The following is a 23,064-nucleotide window of genomic DNA, read 5'->3' as shown; positions in this document are numbered from 1 at the left end:
TCTCGGCTTAAATGTTTGTCTGTTTAAGTCAATGTCACTTCTCAGCAAACTATTACCCACCAGGAATAAAGAACAAATGCGAAACAAGTAAACTAGGCGGCGACCCATCTTGCCATTGTTTGCGCTTACAGATGGAATCCTGATAGCGTGGAAATTTCCTTTACACACCGTCAAAGAAAAATCTATCACAGCCGAGATCGAGGCCATTATACAACTGCCTCGGAGGAAATATTGCATCGCTCTCTGGCTTGTTTTTTCCTGATCTGTTTTGTACACCCATCATGAGATGGATCTGAAGACAGCTCAAGAAAGCCATTGCTTTCTTTTTGCTGCGATAAAGGAGTTCCTGACCGCTATGTACAGTACAGAAGGTTATCGTTGCCTGCTCATCCTCCACTGCTCATCCTTGAAACAAAAAGACTGAATTTACTTCTCTTAAAGGGATAGTTCACCCAAAAATGAAAATTTTATGTTTATCTACATACCCCCAGGGCATCCAAGATCTAGGTGACTTCTACTGTTTCTTCAGTAGAACACAAACCAAGATTTATAACTCAAACCGTTGCAGTCTGTCAGTCTTATAATGTAAGTGGATGGGAATCTTGGCTAAAACATACACTAAAATTGAAAAAAAAAAAAAAAAACATACACAAACAAATGGCGATACATTGATGTGTAAAGACACAAAACGATCAGTTTGTGCAAGAAACTGAACAGTATTTATATTGTTTTTTACTTCTGATTCACGCAATGTCCGAACTGTTAGAACTCTCCTAAGTGAGTCCTCCTATGCACGTTCTCAGCAGCAGGCGCATGAGGCATCTTCTTCTTCTTCTTGCTTTATGGTGGACTTATAAGTGCATTACCACCACCTATCTCTCAAGTGGACCATTGACACTCCTTATTGAGATTGTAGATAGAGTATCTATGTCAACAACGCGCTCTGGAGAGTTCTAACATTTTGGACATTGCATGAATCAGAGGTAAATAACAATATAAATACTATTTGAATACCCAAGGAGATTCTTCCAGAAGGACTGCTTTTATGGTATAGATGTTTATTGAAATAATTAGTGACCCTTTGTATGTGCGAATGGTGAAAAAAGGCTTTCTCATTTCAGTCAAACAATCCATCTAATTGTTTGTTTGTTAAACTGGCTGCTCCTTCTGAAAGGTGTCCCATAGTTCCTGTGCTCTCACTGTAGCAGATACGATGTTACACTGGCAACGGCACTGTTAACCTTTTTCTTCAGGCAGCCACATTAAATCTGAATTGCAAAAAAAATGTAAATTGTAAATTGTATTCTCGCTTCAGAATGTGCCCTACAACCCAAAATGCTCCTGCAGATTTTAAGCAAATTATTTTTGCTTGTGGAACTTCTGTAACAAAGCTTCTTGTTCCTGACAAAAGATCACATTTGTCAGTTCACTGTTTGAGAGTGGCTATGAAAAAAGGAAAGCAGAGTTTGAGGTTTACTAGAACAGACATGCTACAGCTTCACATCGCTCAGATGATTTTAGGCAAGACAGAAATGGAAAAGAAAGCAGTCACTCTCTCTTTGTAAAACTCCTTTGTTCCCCCATCTCCCCACCATTACCTCCATAACTCTGAACCCCACTGCCTCTCTCTCAAGGGAATTCTCCAATCATGGATAGGTGTATCTTCCCATTCAAGTGTGGCAACCTGTCAGATTGGGATTGGCTTTTGCACACACCAAATAGTGCTACAGTAAGTTAACTGGCTGTCAATCAACATCTTTCAGTGCCACTTTGAATAATACTAAGTATTTTATTTTCTGGTGTTTGTTCTTGTGATTGTGAAACATTAGGTTAGAAGATAATTTCGTGTTGAATTTTTAAAATTATTTTTTATTCATTTTTTATTAGTAGTCTTTATTTATTTTTATTGCAAAAATCTTCTAAAATGCTAAAGGAAAAAATAAATAAATTATAGATTACTGACTACTGCCCTGTTCCCAAACCAAATGAGCTGAAAGATATACTAAAAGCTCGCAAAGCATCTCTCAAGCATTTTTTTTTTCTGACTCATAGGTAACATTGCATTTTCCCTTAGCGGAGAAGAAGAATCCGGGATGTACTGCTTGCACTCAGGTAAAAAGTATATCCAACATGGTGAATTAGGGAGAAAAATGTTTTATGAACATATATTTTGTTCAATACTGAAACTTTTATATTTAAAGTACAGTGTTATTATAAATCGATTATTTTATTTAATGGATTTGTTCATCCAAAAATTGTTTCACAAAAGCAAAAAACCCATTCAGGTTTGGAACAATTTATGGGTGAGTAAATGATGACAGAATTTGGATCAGTTTACAGTGAGTGATGCTAAAAGTGCATTCAATTTCAAAAACATACCACCTTCACTAAACCCTACCAGAAACCTAACCGATGGAGTAAACCAAAGTAAACGTGAGATAAAAATTGTGATTCATGTTTCACAGGATTCATACCCAGTGCTCCGCATCACAAGTGCAGTGCTGTACCAGGTGAGCAACTGAGCAAGTTTACATATGCACTTGCTTACAGTATGTGATACAAACATCAAGATGTATTAGTTTATAACCCATGCACTATTGTAAAAGTATACTGAGGTCATAAAAGGAATGGTGTGAAAATGTATCTTTGCTAGTCACTAATCTGCCTCGTAGTCATAATTCGTGTAAAAAAAAAGAATAAAAAATGTTGGTGTTTTATTGCCACTAGTGTTCATTTCAACTGGAAACTGCAGTGAATTGTATGTAAGGATGTGTTTCTGGAGTTTTGCAATAATGTACAGTAGTTAGAGTCACATTTTTCCAGTAAGTTACATTAGCTTAGCAACATGCTAACATATATGGAGTGCTGCCTTTGATAAACATTAACATCAGTTATGAGGTTCTGTGAGGTTTCTGCCTTAGAAAACAGCTGCTTATCTAGACGGTAGGCAGCGAATCAGCGCACTAGGTTTTGGAGCAGAGCTCATGTCACACTGTCTGGCTAGTATGACACTGAGCAGGAAATGAGCAATCATGAGATGTTCTTCCTCTGTAAGTGATTGATTGATTGATTGGCCATTCACAGGACATCATGTGTCCTTCAGACTTGAGCAGTGAAGGACAGGCTGTGAAATACAGGGCTAGGCTCTTGGCTGGATTGCTCTACCTGTACAAAAAAGTTCTGAAACAAATCCACAGTCTCTAGGAGACATGTATGTACTGTATAATAGAAAGAGTTTGCCACAAGACAGGCCTGCTGCAACAGTAAAAAAAATAAAAAAATAAACTCATTCAGAATCTCCATAGACAAATTGATGAAGTATAAAACTTTGGAGACAGACCCACCATGAGCTCTGAGGTTGGTAAATAATGTTTTTTTTTTTTTTTTTTTTTTTTAATAAAACGGGTAGTTCCAAATGTAAATTCTGATTAAATGAGTCACGTTTCAAAGCTGAGCTGTAAAAATGACTATAAACTCACACCTGTGACTGCACGTTCTTTATTAATGTGGCAAGTTGTTGTGTGTTGCTTGGCAACTGTGTATGGCCTGCAGCTATAATAATTAATATGGAAGAATGGTTTATTCCAATAATTATGAATAATACATTTAAATCAATAAAAATAAAATCAATGGAGTGCTTATTGAACATTGGTGTCTTTTAGGGTAAAATCAGTGTGCAGCCTCAGGTTGCTTATTGATTTAATATGGTTCTGTAGAAGTAAGTAATGTATTTCACCATAACATATTGTATTTACTTTTTATAAGAAGTAATTAATTTTCATATATAATGATTCATTTAAAATATTTAAATATTTATTTGCTTTACAATAAATATTATCAGGTTAATTGCCAATCTCTGCAACCTTTATCTGTAACCTTTATTTTTCTGATTTTCAAAAAGTTTTTGCTTCAAATTTTAAAATTAAAATTAAAATTAATAATAATAATATGTAGCCTATTTTATGTTCTTAATAATATTGTATTTAAAAATATACAGAATCATAAATGTTCTTAATTTCTGTGAGAACACTGCGCAATGTAGATTACAGAGAAAATAAAGGGATTACAAACTAAAAGGGACACTGCAAATACAGAAAATCCACTTCTGTACTAGTTTGTAGTAGTTGTGTCCATTTTAGTTTATAATCCTGTATTTTCTCTGTAATCTACATTGTGCTTGTTGGACTCAAATGTGTAGCAGACAGCACAGGACAAGGCTGAACAGCATGAGTGCATCATCAAACAAAATGTTGATCAAATCAAATCTTGATCAAAGACTTTGTTTAGGAACCTTCAGACACAGTAACTGAAATTTCAAATATAAAATGTTAAAATTAACGCACAGTGTGCCCGTAGAGACAACGGGACATTCCTGACCCTCCCTTTTGTTCTTATTGTCCAGAATTTGTCAAATATTTGCTAATTCTCACAGCACACAGGGGCCCGTGGCATCACTGCCATCTCCAATGAGCTGATTCTCATTTTAAATGTTAATTGCCTTTCCTGAGCCTTCTCATTACACCCCCAGTAAATGATATGCTGCAGCCACACTGAAAGAGCTCTCATTTATCCTCAGAATGTGATATAAGATCCATGCAGGTTTACCCTGATCTCCAATTTGGCTATGGAATTAATGGAAACGCTATGCATAATTGTCAAATATATGCACACATATATATATTTTAACCCTGTTTGGTGGGATTCATATAATAACAGATTTAAAGCACTATTTGTACAGGATTTGTTTTCTAAATGATATTTGCATTGCATTTATTAATGTAGGACACCTGTTATTTAATTTACTGATTCAGAGGATAGCTGTAGTTTTGCTGTAGTCTTATTCATTGATTTATTGACTTAATCATTTATTTATTGACTTATTGAAAGATATTGCAAAATGTTTATTGCAAATTATGCAATAAATGCAAATTATTATTTTGGGATTATGTATTTGACTAATTCGTTAATTTATTGACATATTGACATTTATTTTTAGTGACAATTTATTCATTCATTGAATTCATTCATGACTTCATTTAATTAATTTATTGACTTATTTATTGAAACATTCATTTATTAATTGTTTTGCATTAACAGTTTTTTTTGTTTTTGTTGTTCTGTAAAAACAATCTTTGTTGCATTGTTGGTGTCTGCAAAATGTTTTTGCTCCATTTATACACTGCAGAAACCAATATAATATTCCATTTGTTTTATTTGAGTTATTTTCTTATATTTTGTTCATGGATTATTATTTTTTTCTTGTTTCATCCTGAGCCTTTGAATGCACTACAAAACCAGACAGTCATGTGGGGTCTTGAAAGTTAACACCTTAGCTCTTGTTTACATTGCACATATTACAGCAGTAAGCATTCTGTATTCATAAGTTATTAAAATATTTAACCACGTCTTGTTATAGAAATAACATACTTATTATGATCTCTCCTTTGAACGATACATCTGTGAGATGCAGTCTGTTTCTCAATGCTTCTGGGAGATTGTTGGAGATGTACACTATTATGTAATCGCAAGGTTGTTTTGTGAATGCAAATGCATATTTTGACAATGTAACTATGAACTCCTGTATTCCTGCATTTGGTGTCTTGATTTACCCAGTATATTTTAGGTCACTTCAAACTCTTGCAGTGACTTTGGAGACAGATTTGTTCTTCACTGTGTGTGTTGTTACATAAGCATGTTTCTGTGCAGATCTGTTTGGGGTGAGGAAGGGGCGTAATGTCAAACTCATTGCATGGAGAGAGATGAGTTATGCCAATCGTCAGAGCCCGAGGCTGTGCACCTCCATCGTCAGCTTGGCTCCGAACACCACACACTGTAATGCCGTCTGGCAGAAAGGTCAAAATAGACTGATCCAGAATCAGCGCTCTGGTTTTGCAAAACTGAGCTCAGGCCTTACGTAAATTCACAGCACTGTATCCCTTAGACATGCAGAAGAAGTGTTAAAGAGTTTCTCAAAGTCTCTGTGTACAGCGTGTTGAGAGTTTTACTAAAAAACATAATTATTGAGTTAAAGAGATGAGCACTGTACAGACAAAATTTCACTGTTTTAAAATTATGATTTTAATTTTAGTTAATAGTGTTGTCATGATAACACCTTAATTATGTCTGATGGAAAAAGAATGTGATATAACAACAATTGCTATCAATTGTGATATAACACAACTATTATTATTATTTATTATGTTACTATTACTATTACTACTAGCATTGCTACTACTACTACTACTACTACTACAGTAGAAATGAAGTTATAAACTAATAATAATAATAAAAGTTCTATGGATTAATAATAATAATAATAAAAGTATAAAAAAAGTTCTACACAATCATTTTAATAAACAACAATAACTATATTATTATTATTATTAGTATTATTATTACTTATTATTTGTCATTTTATTAGCATAAAATAATATGAATAATAATAATTTATTAATATTTTATTATTATTACAGTAAAAACTATTACTATTTATTATTATTATTATGGTGATATAGTGAATTGGTATAGAAAAAAATAATATTCAAATTGTGTGATATGTACAATAATGATTAGAATATTAAAATATTCATTAAAAAATTGTAATAACCATTTGTTATTACTACTACTGCCAACTACTGATACTACTACTACTACTACAGTAAAATAATAATAATAATAATAATAATAATAATAATAATAATAATAATAATAATAATAATAATAATAAGGGTGATAATAACAACTATGTACTATAACTATATAGATACTAATAATAACAATAATATGTTTATTTTTTATCAATACAGTGAATATTACAATTTGTTATACAAAAAAACCTTAAATCTAAACTGAAGGAATTGTACTCCTAAAACTTTATATAAGACTTTTTTTATTCTATTATTATTATTATTTTTTTTTTATTTATGTGCTTGTGATCCTGCACTCCCGTTTGGAAAATACTATGACACTGCCAGTATTTTGAGACTTGAGTACAATCTATGCCACAAAACACTAGTAGGCAATGCTTATTGTTTGAACTTGACATCTGTGCCCCCATAAGTCTCACTCAGCTTCTCCTTGTTTGGATGCATTTGATTCTCTTGCACACTATTCCCTCCATTTTGCATCATACAAAAATTTCTCGGTCTGTTTGGGATGAGAGGGCTGTTATTTTCTCAGATGCCTGAAGGTGAACCATGTGACACCCCACCAAAGTTACAAAAAAAAAAAAAAAGGAGTTGTGTCACTGAGTGGCGCCTTTTTAAGATCCCAAGTATGCTGCAAGACTAGACCTCAAAGAGTTCATTGTTAGAATGAGAGTGTATAAAGTGTCTTGGTTTTATTTGCAGCAAACTGTGTTGTGTATATTAGTTTGTGATATGAGATTGAAATGAGAAAGAATAATGAGCTTTGCAGAGTTATTTGCATTCGCCCTCCATGTGCACCGTGTCTTGTGCATAGATAAGTCCTTTATCTGTGATTGGTCATTAACCTGGTTGAAGAACTGGTGTTGTGATGCTGAACTAGTGGCTGGTTGCCTTGGAAACCTGGGATGTCAAGCACCGTGCACTGGACTAAGATGATGTTCAAAGGGGTATCGGTACAAGAGGGCAGCAAGAAAAAGTTAATTGCTTTTGGATATTCAACCATAACAGCACCAGGAAGAGCTTTCGCAGAGGCTGGAGGGATGGAAAACATTTGAAAACTTTTATAATCCTTCCTTCACCCAGAATAGCAGGTCTTTCACGATGTTCCTGGGAATATGCTTCTCTGGTGTTGCTCGGATGCCTGGGATTGGAGCTTAAGTCTGCTTCAATATGATCACACAATAGATGCATCTTAGGTACTGGGTAGGGGGATCTACAGTGAAAAAAGCAGTTACGAAACAGAAATCCTTGCTACAAAGAAACGAGGTGAAAAGGCAGTAATTTAACCAGATGCCCCACTCAGCAGAGGAGGGATTAAAATGCACTGTGGCTTATCTTGCCCCTAAGACCTTGACTGTTAAATCGCAGGTTTCACAAAAACACTGCCAAGGTCACACCTTCATTAAGGTTCTTTTATGTGTTAATGAAAATGCGGAGTGACTCTGAGAAAGGTATTTGGGTTCTCACCCTCCGTACCTTCTTCAGGTCTTACTGTACTAATGAAAGGAGGAACGGAAATGTGACGGGCACGTTCTGTTTGACAATACACGGAGGTGAAGTGAGCGAGGACTTTAATGTGTCAGCAGCTTAGAAAGGTGAAAGCTACAGCACATGTCCAATGAAGTCTGAACGTTCAAGGGGAAATTGGTAAGTGATTTTTTCCCCCTGTACATTTAACAGAACTTTCCTGTAATCCAGGACAGACTGTAGACTGTACAATTCTGTTATACAAAAGTTAGTTCCGGACCTCTTATCTGATTGGACAAGCAACACTCCAAATATCATGTTTAGTATGAGTAGTTGTTGTATTACTAGTTGTATCATGATATCCATAGATTTTGTTGTTTCAGTTTGTATTAATCTTTAATCTAAATATTTATTATTTTGTTTGTCCTCCAACAAAAAACGACCATATAGGTCGTTTGTGCAAGCACCTTATTACGACCTATATTTACGTTTTAAAGTTAAGCGGCCTCTAGCGGGCGTAAAAATAATGACAGTTTCGCGTTGCGTCTGTCGTCATGAAATGACGTATAACGTCATTACCAATCAAAACGCACGCTTATTTAAATGCAATGTGAGGACTCTCACAGTAATTCGTACATATTTTACTAGGTGGGCTTATTCGTTCGAATGACCACACCTAAACCCCACCCCCTAAACCTAACCCTCACAGAAATCATGCTAAATTATGATTTATTGAGCATATACATTTTACGTGCACGTCCGTTTCTCTGGGATCGAACCCATGATAGCATGATTGCATATCAAGGTATAACGCAATAATCTACCAACTGAGCTACACGAAACGCAAATCACAGTGCAAATAAAAGAGTACAAAACATTAATATGAAAACGACCTTTTGCCGATAGGGGCGCGGTTGTAGTATACGCTCTGATGGGTCGTATTTCAGGGATTTGGACCAAACGACCTATACGAGCGTATTAGTTGCGGACAGGTTGATATTTATTATTAGAGGCCAAGCACCGAAGGTGCATAGGGACATATTGTATCTGTTGCCATTCTTATTCTTCTTCTTCCATTTCTTCCATTTTGACGTCTTAAAGCATCAAATTTCATGAATTGCAGGGGAATCTTTTAGTTCTGTAAACTGGTAGATTAGGAGGCTTGTGACCCATGTTCCTGTCCTGTTTCGTGTGTGTGTGTTCCATATTGTGGACTTTTCCTTTCTGCCACTCCACCTGTTCACTCTGTTCTCTACTCTGGAGTTAAAGAACCTTCAGGTCTCTATTGTCAGGAAGGATATCTATGATGACTGACTCTCCTGCAGTGTAATGGGGCCTGTACCTACTGTCTAACTATATGGAGGCTGATTGGAGTCCTATGGACATGGAGGGTCAAATCAGAGCTCCATTCATATCACTGCCATGATGCAATTCAATGGTTTTTTCCCCAATCTCAAGTTCAGGTTCTATTCAGATAAAAGGTCCCTGTCACTGCAACGATAGACAACAGTAGGACCATGATGTCATTTTCAGAGAAAATAGGTGTTTTTTTTTCTTTTAGGCTTGTTTTTCCCCTCTTAGTATAGATTTTAAGGAAAATAGCTTTTTTGGCATAGCATAGCATTCATTCAAAACGTAGAATTCATTTATTCATTATGTGGGGACACAGTATATTTATTATTCTAAGGTGTCCTTGAGTGTCATGAAAGGTGCCTATAAATAAAATGTATTATTATAACCCTAATCCGAAATCTAATCCAATAAATAAATAAATAAATAAATAAATAAAATGTTGTCATGTTTACTTACCCTCATTTCATTTGAAAAACATTTTCAGTTTGTTTTCTTATATTGAACACATGCGCTTTTCCATACAATAAAAATGGATGGCAGTTCAAGCCCCCAAAAGGACAAGAAAAGTAAGTTGTTTTAAGATGAATATTTTGTCTTAATTTCAGACTAAAAGAAACTCATGTGGGTTGTAACGACATGAGAGTGAGTAAATTATATATTTTTTTTTGTCCCACTAAATATCCCAGCTATATTTTGTACAAACATGTTCAATTCATTTGTTTTAGTTGTTATTTTAAGACAATACATTAACAAACCAGAATAGGTCTGTTGTTAATAGTCATTTTAACTAGAGGGACAATAGCACAATTGTAGAGTGTAAGTTCTAGTAAATGAACCCATCTGATTATAAAAGATGAGCAATTAACACTGTGAACACCCAGCCTTGAACAAAGACGGAGAAAATGATGACATGTTCTTCCTTTTAAAGACCTAACCATTTATATTTGTTGATTGGTATTTTCATGTGTGTATCCAGTGATTTCAAGCAAAGGCCTAGCACATACTCTCTAAGCACAAGGACAGCACAAACATCAAAGCTTTACCGCGGTACTAAGATAAATTAGTATTCTCCCCACTCATACAATTGGCTGTAAGCAATAGGCTCTGAATTATGGGCAGGGTTTATGCTCTAGGTAAAATCGGGAACAACATTTATCTTTCATGTTCTGGCAGTATGTTCTGATAAAGGAAAGCCAAAACAGGAGCTTGTTAAGAGCACAGAAAATAAAGAGTGTAGACGATTTTGACATTCCCACTTATTTTTGATGATAAAAAATGTTAATTTGGCATCTATTTTTATTTTTGTATATATATATATATATATATCTATTGTAGACGATTTGGAAAGACCTCTTAGCAAATCAGATTTTGAGGACCAGAAAGAACTATTGTGTATATATATATAAAGAGTGAGTCAGGTCACTTCTCAGTACACTGCAGAAATTAAGACCATTAAATGTGTAATGCATTCAGGTTTCACCAGAAAGAATGAACATTAAATATCATCTGGGCATTTAAACCTAGATGGTAATCAATATCGAAGAAAAGGAAAAAGCACTCTCTCAATTAATATCAAAATGCATTAGTCATTTTTTCAAAATCTACTTCCTCAAACATTTTGTTAAACTCTCAAAGGCCTGAAAGCGTTTCAGTTGAGTGGGAGGTGAGAGAGTGGGTTGTTTTCATGAAGTCATCAAAGAGAGTGATTGGTAAAATAATCCACAATTACAGTGTTTCCATTCTGCAAAACAGAGCAAAAATGAATGCAGTCTTTCAGTGGAAGGAAAAAAAATAAATTGGTGTAATGTTGAAGCCAGCCTTGCTAAAATGCTCCTGACTTGCCTTTTAAATGCTACTGTCTCTGAAGTCTCATTGCAAACTGGCTGTCCGCCTCTCCAGAGAGTGTCAGGACTGTTTTTTGCTGTGTTTTGTTACCAACTCAGTTCACCATTCTCTTCTGTGACCACAGGAGGTAGGGTGTCTGGTTAGAAGAGGGTCACATTTTCTTGTTCATTGTCTTGACAAGATGAAAGTCTGCAAGGAAAATCTTGATATTGTGGAACAGACAATATTTAAGCACTTAAAAGGGGTCATATGATGCTGCTAAAAAGAACATTATTTTGTGTATTTGGTGTAATGCAATGTGTTTATGCGGTTTAAGGTAAAAAATGTTTCTCCTCTATGCCCCGCCTTCTGAAACGCGTCGATTTTCACAAGACTCATCTCTCTGAAAAGCGTGGTGTGCTGTGATTGGCCAGCTATCCAGCGCATTGTGGTTAGCCGAATGCCTCAAATGTGAAACGGAAATGTTACACCTCTTAACATATTGTGAAGCCTTGTCCGGCCGGAGCGACGAGACAAAAAACATAAAAATTATTATAGTGGTGTTATAATGATTTTTTGTTGTGTTTTTTTTTTTTGGGAGGAAAAAAAAGTAGTTTCGCTTTCTCAATGGAACAATGTCACACACGCTGCCTTGAGTGAGCAGAGGCCGGAGGCTTAGAGTGAGCCACAGTCTATATTGAGCCGCGGCCAGCTTCAGTGAGCAGAGGCGGCCGGCTTGAGAACGGTGCAGCAGGTGGATTCTAAGAAGGAGGGTACCTTGGTCTTGCAGCAACCACATGTGATGACCCCAGGCTGGACGCCGCTTCGTCCACGGTGAAAGCTGATTTGGCAATCCACAGTACAAAGTTGATATATTCCCTCAGCGACCAGCACGGATCAGCTCCAGGCATGATGAAGCGGATATCGTCCTCTTTTGGAAGGCCAAACAAAGTAGTTTCGCTTTCACAGTGAAACACACAGCATCTATACGACATGGCGGCGGCGGCAACAACAATAATACAACGAGAATAAAAGGTACGTCTTCTTTCTTTGCATGAACATCTGTGCGGCATTATGCAAATCTTCCCACATACTGATGTAGATATGTGGGGGGCGTGTTAGAACGAGCCATTTCAGAGGGGCGTGGACGAGTCTCAACTTTTATAAAGAATATCTCTTTGGATTTGAGACTTTAGTCTTTGCAACTGCACAGATCTTCTTTATTCATCAAGAGCTTGTAACACTCCAAAGAGAAAGGAAAAATTGAAATCGCATCATATGACTCCTTTAAAAGACAATATTTAAAGACAATATTTTGCACTTAAATCAGTAAAAATAAAGGTTATTCTATACCTTTGATTCAACAGGAACCATCTAATTATCATCTAATTATCAAGAAAAATCTTTCTCTGCAAGGTTTTTTAAGGGATTCCACATAAAAATTAACATTGTCATCATTTACTCACGTTGTTCCTAACCTGTATGAAGACATATAATCTTTCTTGGAAAGATGTATTCATTTATTTAATCAATCAGTTGGGTTCAATGTTTTTTTTTTTTTTTATTATTATATTTAAGTTTTTGCTGTTACATTTGTAGTTTCCTCGGTTTCCTGGTTTACTTTGGTTAAGAACTAGAGAATAGTAGAAAGGGTATTTGTGGGTCTTTAAAAAAATCTTCTGTGGAATCAGGCTGTAAATGTATCACTCATTTTAAGAATGTAAAAGAAAATTAATTTCCAGTAAAGTGAATAACACTTGTCCTGTTCAAACCAGCTCAAACACAGCAGCCTTACATACCGCATATTAGAAGGAAAAAAACCTGCCTTACACAGCAATCACACTGTGATATAGTCCTTGAAAAGAATTGTAATTTTTTTTGTTTCAGGTACATTCTGGACCGTTCCCTATTTTGCAATTATCAGATATTTTCTTGGAATTCTGTTCTTGATATTTTCTTTCCTGCCTTATGATACACAGCGGATTCTGGAGTTGAATTGTTGAACTCTAACTTTAAATTATTGGACATGCACCAGTGAAAAACCTTGGGAATACTATCACACTAGGAATATTCACCAAAAGTGTAGTTTGCAGATAGTTTACTTTGCTCAGCAGCATAAACACCAGTGCCCCCCCCACCACCAGCCCCCTCCAAACCACTTAAGACTGCTGAACGCCTACATCATATTTAAATCCAAGAACACACTCATTCAGCCCGAGCGTTTCCTTCCGTTTTTCAAGCCCATTGCACAGGAGGGAGTCCATGCAGAAGAGATTTATTAAATTCGGCTATTGTACCTGCTGTAAGTGATAGATTTGGAGAGAACTAGCAAAACGGCACAAAAATAATAATCTCCCAAGCATGAGACATGACAAGTGAACAGCCATGAAAGAAAAAAAGAAAAGAAACGGGGCCAAGAGAAAATTGGATTTTCAAGAATGCCTTGTTTCACAAAAAATGAAAAAAATGACCAGTCACAAGGTGTTAGTGAAGCAGACTGACTTTCATTAGTTGAGTCATTTAGCACTATTGAACCATGAAGATGGCTCAGTGATATTATGTTAACCTCCTGTTTCACATGCATACTGCAGATTAAATGTAATTATAGGGCTTTTGTACAATGAGGACAACTTCTGGATAATTGATGACTGGCAGAAATTATGTGTTTTTTTTGTGTGTGTGTGTGTGTGTGTCTGTGTGTGTTTGCGCGCGTGCATATTTATCTAAATCTGAGCATGTTTGAGACATTCAGTACTTCGGATAGTTGATACTGTGAACAGTCTCTTTATGATGGCCATTCCATTAACTTTGGTTTGGGATTGTGGAAGAAAAAGCCATTGGTATGTTATTGTTAGTGTGTATTTTGGACTGCCATGCTCTAAATTTTATTTTCCTTTGTGCTTTTAGATTAATAAGACTGGTAAATAAAAATAAAGGGAAAGAAAAAAAGAGGCAGATGTCATTCCAAGTGTATTTGAAAGATGAATGATCATGATTGTTGCTCCATCCGAGAGCCAGGCCCACTGATCTGTTTCTCAGGGGTTCACGGCCTGGTTCATTCACAACACGCCTGGAGGAGCCATGAAAGCCCTTTTAAAAATGCAGCACAGATATAAACATGCAGGCTGGAAATAAAGTGATATGCAATTACGTAAAACGCTCTTTAAATGTTTGTTTGAAAAGTGAGAATAAAACCCAATCTTGACGCTAGACCGCTGTATATATGGGGTTACAGTCCCTGCTGTTTTTTGGATGGTTCACCCCTGTCGTTTCGTGTACTCGAATTCTATTCAGGTCCAAGCGTTTTGTAAGCCACTGTGAAGTTTCAGAGAAATCTTTCGCACCCCAGCGGCGCATTCAATATTTCTTTGTACATTTCTGAAAGACGGAGACAGGGGCAGCCCTAGAAGTTCAGGACCATCATCTGCCCCCCTCTGAATGCATCATGATTCCCACCCTGCTGAAAGCACTGGATCTGAGCAGAAAGCTCCCTGCTGGGTGGGTGGGTGAGTGAGTAGGCAATAGAGTGGACACGATTGACTCTCCTCCACTCTTGCATCCCCTGCTGCAGTCGGAAAGACAAGGAGAGACCTCTTTCTGCATTCCCTGCTTCTGTGCTAATTAAGGACTATTATCCGACACAGCAGGTAGTATCTGAAAGATAATTGTCCACAGCGACAACTAAATATCCCAATCTGGAAGCTAAAGCGCTGATGGTGGTAAAGGTCATATGGTATTATATAGTCCGCTCATCTAATTAAAGCAAGCAGCTGCCAGAAGGCATGTGTTAATTCAAAATCAGGGTTTTGGTGGTTTATTGTGTTTTTTTTGTTTGTTTTTTTTTGCATTACTGATGACACTTTTTTTTCCAACATGTTTTGAACTTGAATCTATTTTGCCAAAGGTTAAAGGCAAAGTCACCCAAAAAATGGTAATTATGTTGTCCTTTAAACACCCTCTTGTTGTTTCGAACCTTTATGACTTTTTCTAGGATAAATTTGGGATAAAATAACTATTTTCCATGCAACTAGTATGAATGAGGACTGGAGTGTTAAGGTTCAAAAATGGACGCAAAGGCAACATAAAAATACCAGAAAAGTAGTAAATCCTACTCCACTTACAATCACCATAATCCAAGTCTTCTAAAGCCTTCTGTTGTTCACTGAACATGTTGCAGTCTAATGAGCTGTTAACTGTTACAACCAGATTGAGTCACTGAGTCTCAGTTCTCGAATTATTCAGAGTGGTTTTGTGAACCGAATCGATTTATTAAAGTCAGACTCAAAAGAATTTGTCACTAAACATTCAGGAGAGCCAGTGAATTTCCCCTACTATATAGCGATATAGATCAGTCTTTCCATAAACTTGTGAAAACTCATTTGATCTAATTAATGTGGTGTAGTGCATTTGGCCATATTACCAATCACTCATGTTAATGTGCTCCAGGTGCCTATTCTCCTGTCTCTAGGATATCATGAGTTGAGACAGACTTATTGATCTGGCAAGATTGATCTGGACATAGATGATTCAGCAACATTACATGATTTATTCAAGTCCTAATATCTCGAGGCAGGTCAGTCCCACCAGACACTGTTCTGTAGGCATGTTGTTCTTTAATCACTGAGGATATCATAGTATCATTAAAATGTGCACACTCTACTTATTTGGTTATCAAAAGGTAGCCACTGTACATTTTACTTAGACTAATGTGTGCATGTGATGTCAACACGCATTTGAAATTCACTGATCTATTCACAACGTCTTAAATTATGTGCATGCAATTTACTGGCAGCACCTACATGTATTTAACCCAGTATAAAGTCTTACATCAGGATCTTAGTTTTTGGATTTGTTCTTGCCTCAAAGCTCTACATCCACATTTCTCAACTCAAAGATATACTTTTCAAAGAACAGCTCTTTATAGCATCTGGCATTCTGGACAGGGCAGTACCATCTGATCAACCCTGTACTTCCACCAGGACATTCAGCAGCTGCTTTCTGTTCAGTGATTGAGAGATTGCTCAAACTAAGCTGTTTCCATTGCTCTGTTCCAAAACGCTGTGAGCTGCCCACGGAGGCGGCATTTTAAAGATATCACAGTGATGTTCCAAATGTAGATGTTCCAAAACGTAGGCAACTTAATTATTCTGCCACCTAAGATAATTTTGGACAAATTTTTATTTATTTATGTGTGTCTTCCACATCAATTCAAATCTAATTACATTATTTACAGTACATTTCTTTTCCTTTCCATAAACACAGTATTTTTTGTTTTTTTCTTTTTGTGCTTTGGTTCTTCCACTGCCCATATATTAATTGAAAAAGTATTCAGTCACACAGGCAATGTCAATTATTTACTGTAAATTATTTAAGAAATTGTTCTTATTCACTTTTTAAAAAATTACATTAATTAAAATTTAATTACATTAAATGTAATATTATACCCATTACAATTATTAACCATATATTGATATTTTGCATGTGATGTCACATCCTTACAGGAACGTCCACATGGAGGGTAAAACAAGGCTTTTTCTCCACTGACTGCCAGTTATTTTTATGAGGATTTTATTAAGTTGTAATGTAGTAAGACATGATATTTAAAGGCAAAATTCAGTATACAGCTTTTGATGATGCATACTTTGTACAGGCAAGCAGATGAACCCAGATTATAAACGCAATTTACAAAGTTTAATATTAAATGTTTTCCCATAGAAAACCACTATAAAGAAGACGCTTAACCATCTAGCGCATTGTGTTCATATTCCGAGTTTATTTTCTTACCTGTGTAAAGCACGCATCATCAAAAAGGTGTGTACTTTTTTTGTTTTTTAATTAAACGTTTTAGAATGTACCGCTGTTTTTAGTGATTGAAATATTGTAACGGGTGCTTTGGATTAGTAATGGCCATTTTTTTTTTTTTTTTTTAATTTGTTCACATATCTTTGTTTTATTCTTTTAAGAGTTGATCTAAATATTTTTGGATTGGAACAGATAGAAAATTGACAGGTATGGATGTGACTGAAAACCTATGAATAACTTACTATTAAACACTTAACAGGTTTTTACTGTGAGTCTTTTAACTATTTAAAAATCATGTAAAGTTGTTTTTTGGACATTATTTATAATATATACATGGAATGGATGCATGGATAGATAGGATTACATAGATAGAGTATAGATGTTTGATAGATAGTGATGTAAGACTGGGTAGTATATTTGTCTCCCAGGTTTGGTATGTTATGTATGATTTACATCGCAACACCAATGAGTTAAGACCTAGTTCCCAGGAACCTAGTTTTAGTTTGGCCATAGATTCTGGGAGTGTCATGCCTTTTGTGTTTTTTATTGTTTGTGTTTCAGTGGCTGCAACATTTTTGGTCTGCAAACCCATCTGTCCAGACATTGACAGCCAGTGAGCACTGGAGCAACACAGCAGCTGTCCGATAATGACCAACCCACTCCGCATCAAGACATCAAACACAAACAGATAGATAATTGAACCAGAAGAAGAGATGTCAAATTAGCCTTTTAAGGTACTTAGTCACTGTGTCTGTTGATGTCTTGGGAAAATAAAATCCTCACATCTTTGGCTTCATATGGATATATGCATAAATAATTTGCTTTAGTAGTTTTGTCAATATATTATTGACGGAATAAAATGAGTCTATTAAAAAAAAAAAAAAAAAAAAAAATCTTTGCATGACCTGTTTGTTTGTGTGTTGTCTTTGTGCAGTCCTGCCTGGTTGGAGAAGGATTGATATTATTGCCGTGGGGAGGTGAGGTGGAGGGACACAAACAAAGGGCCCTGGCCTTGCTCCCAGAGGGATGCGGGGCAAAACCACTTCAGTTCACACTGGGACACAATGACTTCCAGTGAACCTAGGATAGAAAAGGCTTTATATTAAGAAGTGCTCCAAATGAGAAATGCACATTTATTATTTACAGGCAGTTGTGCGTTGTAAAAAATGTGCATGAATGAGTGTTTTTATTATTATTATTATTATTATTATTATTATTATTATTATTATTATTTATTATTATTATTATTATTATTATTATTATAAAATATAACATATAAGCTGAGAGTGCCTTTCTTTCCCATTTGAGGTCTTGGCAGGACAAAGTGAAATGAAATGAAACAAAGGGGGAAAAATAATTGGAAGGCTGAGGAAGAATGGTTACTCTCAAATTTGGTTTGCTCTTGCTGTAACCTTGTGGAAAATAGAACTCAGATTTGATCACACTGTATTGTAGGTCAAAGCAAAAAAGTCATTATGTTATTAATTGTTGCGGGCAGGATACTTTTGGTTTTGCTCAGTCAAAACTTTATAGATGCTGACATTGAACAATTGTGGAAAGATATTATTTTAGTCGACACTGAAGTTTTGAAAGGTTTTATTAGAGTAGTAGTTCCATAATTATGAAGAGGTTTATTTTACGAGAAGGATGGTATGGTTAACTGTTCATTATCCTGTTAATTACAATACTTCTCATCAAATAAATAAATAAATATGCAGACATATTGATTTGAACATATTAATTTGAACTATTTTAAAGTCGTATGTATTATCTTAAAACTTCAAGTAAAAAAGTCCATTACTAAACAATAAGCCTAGCAACAATACAAATACTGCAACAATACTACAGTAATATTAATGTGGTATTTTTTTTTTTTTTACACTGCAGTAGTTTGTAATTGTGTTTGTTTGAAATGAGAGAGTAAGACTGTACTGTTCTTTTGAACGTTTTATTCAAAGAATCATAAAAAAATGACCTTGGTTTCCACAAAATATTTAGCATAATACTGATTTCAACATCGATAATAATAGGAAATGTTTTTTTTTTTTTTTTGAACAGCAAATCAGCATATTAGAATGATTTCTGAAGGATCATGTGACACTGAAAACTGGACCAATTGCTGTGGAAAATTCAGCTTTGCCATCACAGGAAAGATTTTAAAATATAAGTTATTTGTAAGAATGTTTCACAATATTACTATTTTTTTCTGTTTTTTTTGACCAATCGAATTCAGGCTTGGTGAGCATAAGAGACCTCAGAAACATACAATCTTACTGAACCAAAACTTGTTAAAAACCTGTTAACCTGCACCCCGAGGCCGGTGTCTTCAACTCCCCTTGTTTGCACGTGCGAATATTTACGAATAGATTAAATGAAACGGGACAAATTTAATCTTGACAAACTATATATCATTATAAAGATCTAAGCTCAAGCATCGACAACAGATCACTGTTTTTCAATGGAAAGCTTATAAAGAATGTATTTGCTAAATTTGTGTAAGCAGTACACATGAAAACATGAAGAATGAAAATGCAGTACATACCAGATTCGTCGTAATAACGAGTCATAAACACATCCACAGCTGTAAATCCCAGTTTAGTTAGAAAGGTAAGGGTCCACTGAACGAAATCTCATGGAGCACGTTTAGTCCAACGAAGCAATAACTTTGTAATATGGATGATAACTCCTTTGTTTACGTTTTAGTTCTTCAGGGACAGAATTGTTTGTGTCCATTATGGAATAACTCACGCTCAGAAACTGCGTCTTGGTAGTAAAAAACGGCATGGTTTTGTAGCATACAGTGTCACAAACAGAATGAGATGATCCACAAAAAATAAAAAAATAAAAAAATTGAAAGATAGGCGGAAGATTGTTTATTTGAATTCTGGTGCTCTCTCGTGATGGCTCGTGACGCACGCTCTGACGCACCTGTCATCTGATGGAGGAGGAACTTAGCGATCGCCTTTTTCTTTATTTTTTTATTTTTCAACATATATGTTTCATTATATATGTGTGAGTGTGTTTTATGTTGAATGTGCCTGTATCTGCATGATTACCATCTGTTTAAGTGCCAATCAGTTCGCTATTACATGTTTAATCACAGCTATCAATGTGAACGCGAATAGAGTGCGATTTATTAGGCTTCTTTGAGATGCGCCTTGCCTCGCCTGAAATGTAGGCGAGAGTGGGTTGTTTGTGTAAGGGGAGGGGTCAAAAAAGACCTTTGAAGTCGGACACTTCCTGAATCTCGCTGTTTTGTCGCCTGCAAACGTCAGCAATGGAGGAGATCGTGTTCGCGTTTTTTATCGCAGACGAAGTGAATGTAATCAAAAATACATCTCGGTTACGTATGTAACCACGGTTCCCTAAATAGGGAACGAGATGCTGCGGTGACGTCACCGTATAGGAACACCTTTCGGTGTGACGAATGTCTGAAGCCCTATACCATCCCGCCAATTTTATTGGCCAAATAGCGCTTGGCACCGCCTTACGCATGCGTACGCATAGTATACCTGAGTGGCGCGTGCTATTTCGCTCAGATTTCATGAACTGAAGAAATGCTATCAAGGTACGGAACAGCCGGGATCGCAGCATCTCGTTCCCTATTCAGGGAACCGTGGTTACATACGTAACCGAGCTGTTGCATTTCATAGGTCACTTCGATGCTGCGGTGACGTCACCGTATGGTACAGGGCAAAGACTCAGATCTCCTAGCCCCGCCTCAGCAGGGGGTAAAGCTTCCAAGTATTCTTGGTGAAGTTGAAAAGGGTTCGAGGCGACCTTAGGGACAAATTAGGCCTTGGTCGCAACAGTACTTTCACAAACCCTGGGGAAAAGTCCATGCACGAGGGCGAAAGCCAGCCTGCAAATCCCCAACTCTCATGAGGGAGGATAAAGCCACAAGAAGAACTGTCTTTAAAGTAGGATTTATTTATTTTTTACAATTTCCAAGGGCTCAAATGGATGTTCTGATAGACACTCAACACAATGAATAAATTCCATGAAGGAACTCGTGCAGGGCGGGAAAGGACCTAGCCGTCACAACCCTGTAAACCAAAGCTGGATGATGGCCCACTGAAGTACCTCTATATTCGTGGTTAGCTGAAATGGCTGCCACGTAAACTTAAAGAGTGGCTGGTGTTACTTCATAGAAAAACGGTCTTGAAGAAACTCCAGTACCGAAGCCACAGGGCAGTAAACTGGATCTATATTATGAATTCCACATCAGGCCGTAAACAGTTTCCATTTGAAAGCATAAAGCGTCTCGTAGAACCTGCCCTAGAATTCATTAAAGTCTCGGTGGTTCCAACTGAAAAACCGGGACATATTAACTCACTCCGCTCAGAGGCCACGCCAACAGCTTCCATAGATCTGGCCTTGGGTGCCAAGTCATCCCTCGAGCTTGCGATAGTAAGTCCTGTCCGAGGGGAATCTCCCACGGAGAGCCCGCTACAGATTGACCAGATCCGCAAACCACGGCTGTGTGGCTTCACACTGTCCAGCCAGTTTCTGGATAGCACTGCTGGAATTAGTCGAATTGGAGGAAAAGCATAAGCTGGTCCTGGGGCAATCGTGAGCTAATGCATCCAAGCCAAGGGGCGATGGAGGGTATAGGGAGAACCATAGCGGGCAATGTGAGTCGTGCTCGACACGAATAAGTCCACTTTCAGTTCTCCAAATACTTGCCATATAAGGCTACCGTTTGGGGTTGCAACCTCCATTCCCCTTGCTCCAGGCTCTGTCTGGAGAACAAATCCGTTCTGAAGTTCATGTGCCCGGGGACATGAACCACTCGGATCGACAGAAATCTGTTCTGAGACCAAAGAAGAATAATCCTCGCCAGCCTGCAGGGGGTGAGAGCGTAATCCTCCTTGCTGATTCAGATACGACACAACCGCTATGTTGTCTGACCTGAGTAGTACAGGACGGCCGATCAGCAGATTCAAGAAATACTGGAGGGCTAGAAAAACTGCCAGCAATTCCAACCTGTTTATATGCCAGCCGCGTTGCGTCGCCGTCCATGTTCCGTGAGCTGGGCGTCCTTGACAAACAGTTCCCCAACTGGCCAAAGACGCGTCCGTCGTGCCAATCTCGCGGGAAGCACGAATCCCCAGCTGAACTCCAGTTTGAAGGAATTTAGCTGACATCCATGCTTTTATCGACATAACACACCTCCGTGTCACCGAAATCGTACAATGCGGAAAACAATGGGGTGAAATGTTTTGGCTTTTCGTCCACCACTGAAAATGGGCGCATGTGAAGCAAGCCCAGATGGATTACAGGGGATGCCGCTACCATTAGACCCAAATGTCTGAGGCACAAACTCACCGTCACTGCTCGACCTGCTATGAAATGGCGCAGGAATGACGTGAGAGACTGAATGCGTGGGAGAGATAGTCTTGTTGTCATCGCGCTAGAGTTCAAGTCTATTCCCAGAAGGTTATCCGCTGAGAGGGAATTAAAACACACTTCTGGAAATTTGTGCGTAAGCCCAGGCTGTTTAGATGATTCAGCACAAGATCCCTATGGGAGTGTGCTTGAGTCTGCGATTGTGCTTACACCAGCCAATTGTCCAGGTAATTCTATACGCGAACGCCCTGGAGCCGCAACGGGGCCAAAACTGCGTCCATGCATTTCGAAAATACTCGATGAGCCAAGGCTAAGCCGAAGGGAAGAACACAGTATTGATACGCTTTGCCCTCTAAAGCGAATCTGAGGAACTTCCTGTGTCTCTTGATGATCTGAATATGAAAATATGCATCCTTCAAATCGATCGTGACAAACCAACTGTTTGGTTGAATCTGAGACATTATAGACTTTACCGTTAACATCTTGATTTTGCTCATCCTGAGTGCAAGATACAAATGGCGTAAATCGCCACTTTTTTTTTACAAAAATAACGGCTGTAAAACCTGACTCCATCTGAGAGGGGTGTACTTTTATAGCCCCTATTCCCAGCAGAGATGGCATC

Source organism: Cyprinus carpio, chromosome A9, assembly GCF_018340385.1.
Source record: "Cyprinus carpio isolate SPL01 chromosome A9, ASM1834038v1, whole genome shotgun sequence".
NCBI classification, from domain to species: domain Eukaryota; kingdom Metazoa; phylum Chordata; class Actinopteri; order Cypriniformes; family Cyprinidae; genus Cyprinus; species Cyprinus carpio.
The sequence above is the reverse complement of the archived record's forward strand: the minus strand, read 5'-3'. Positions refer to the sequence as shown.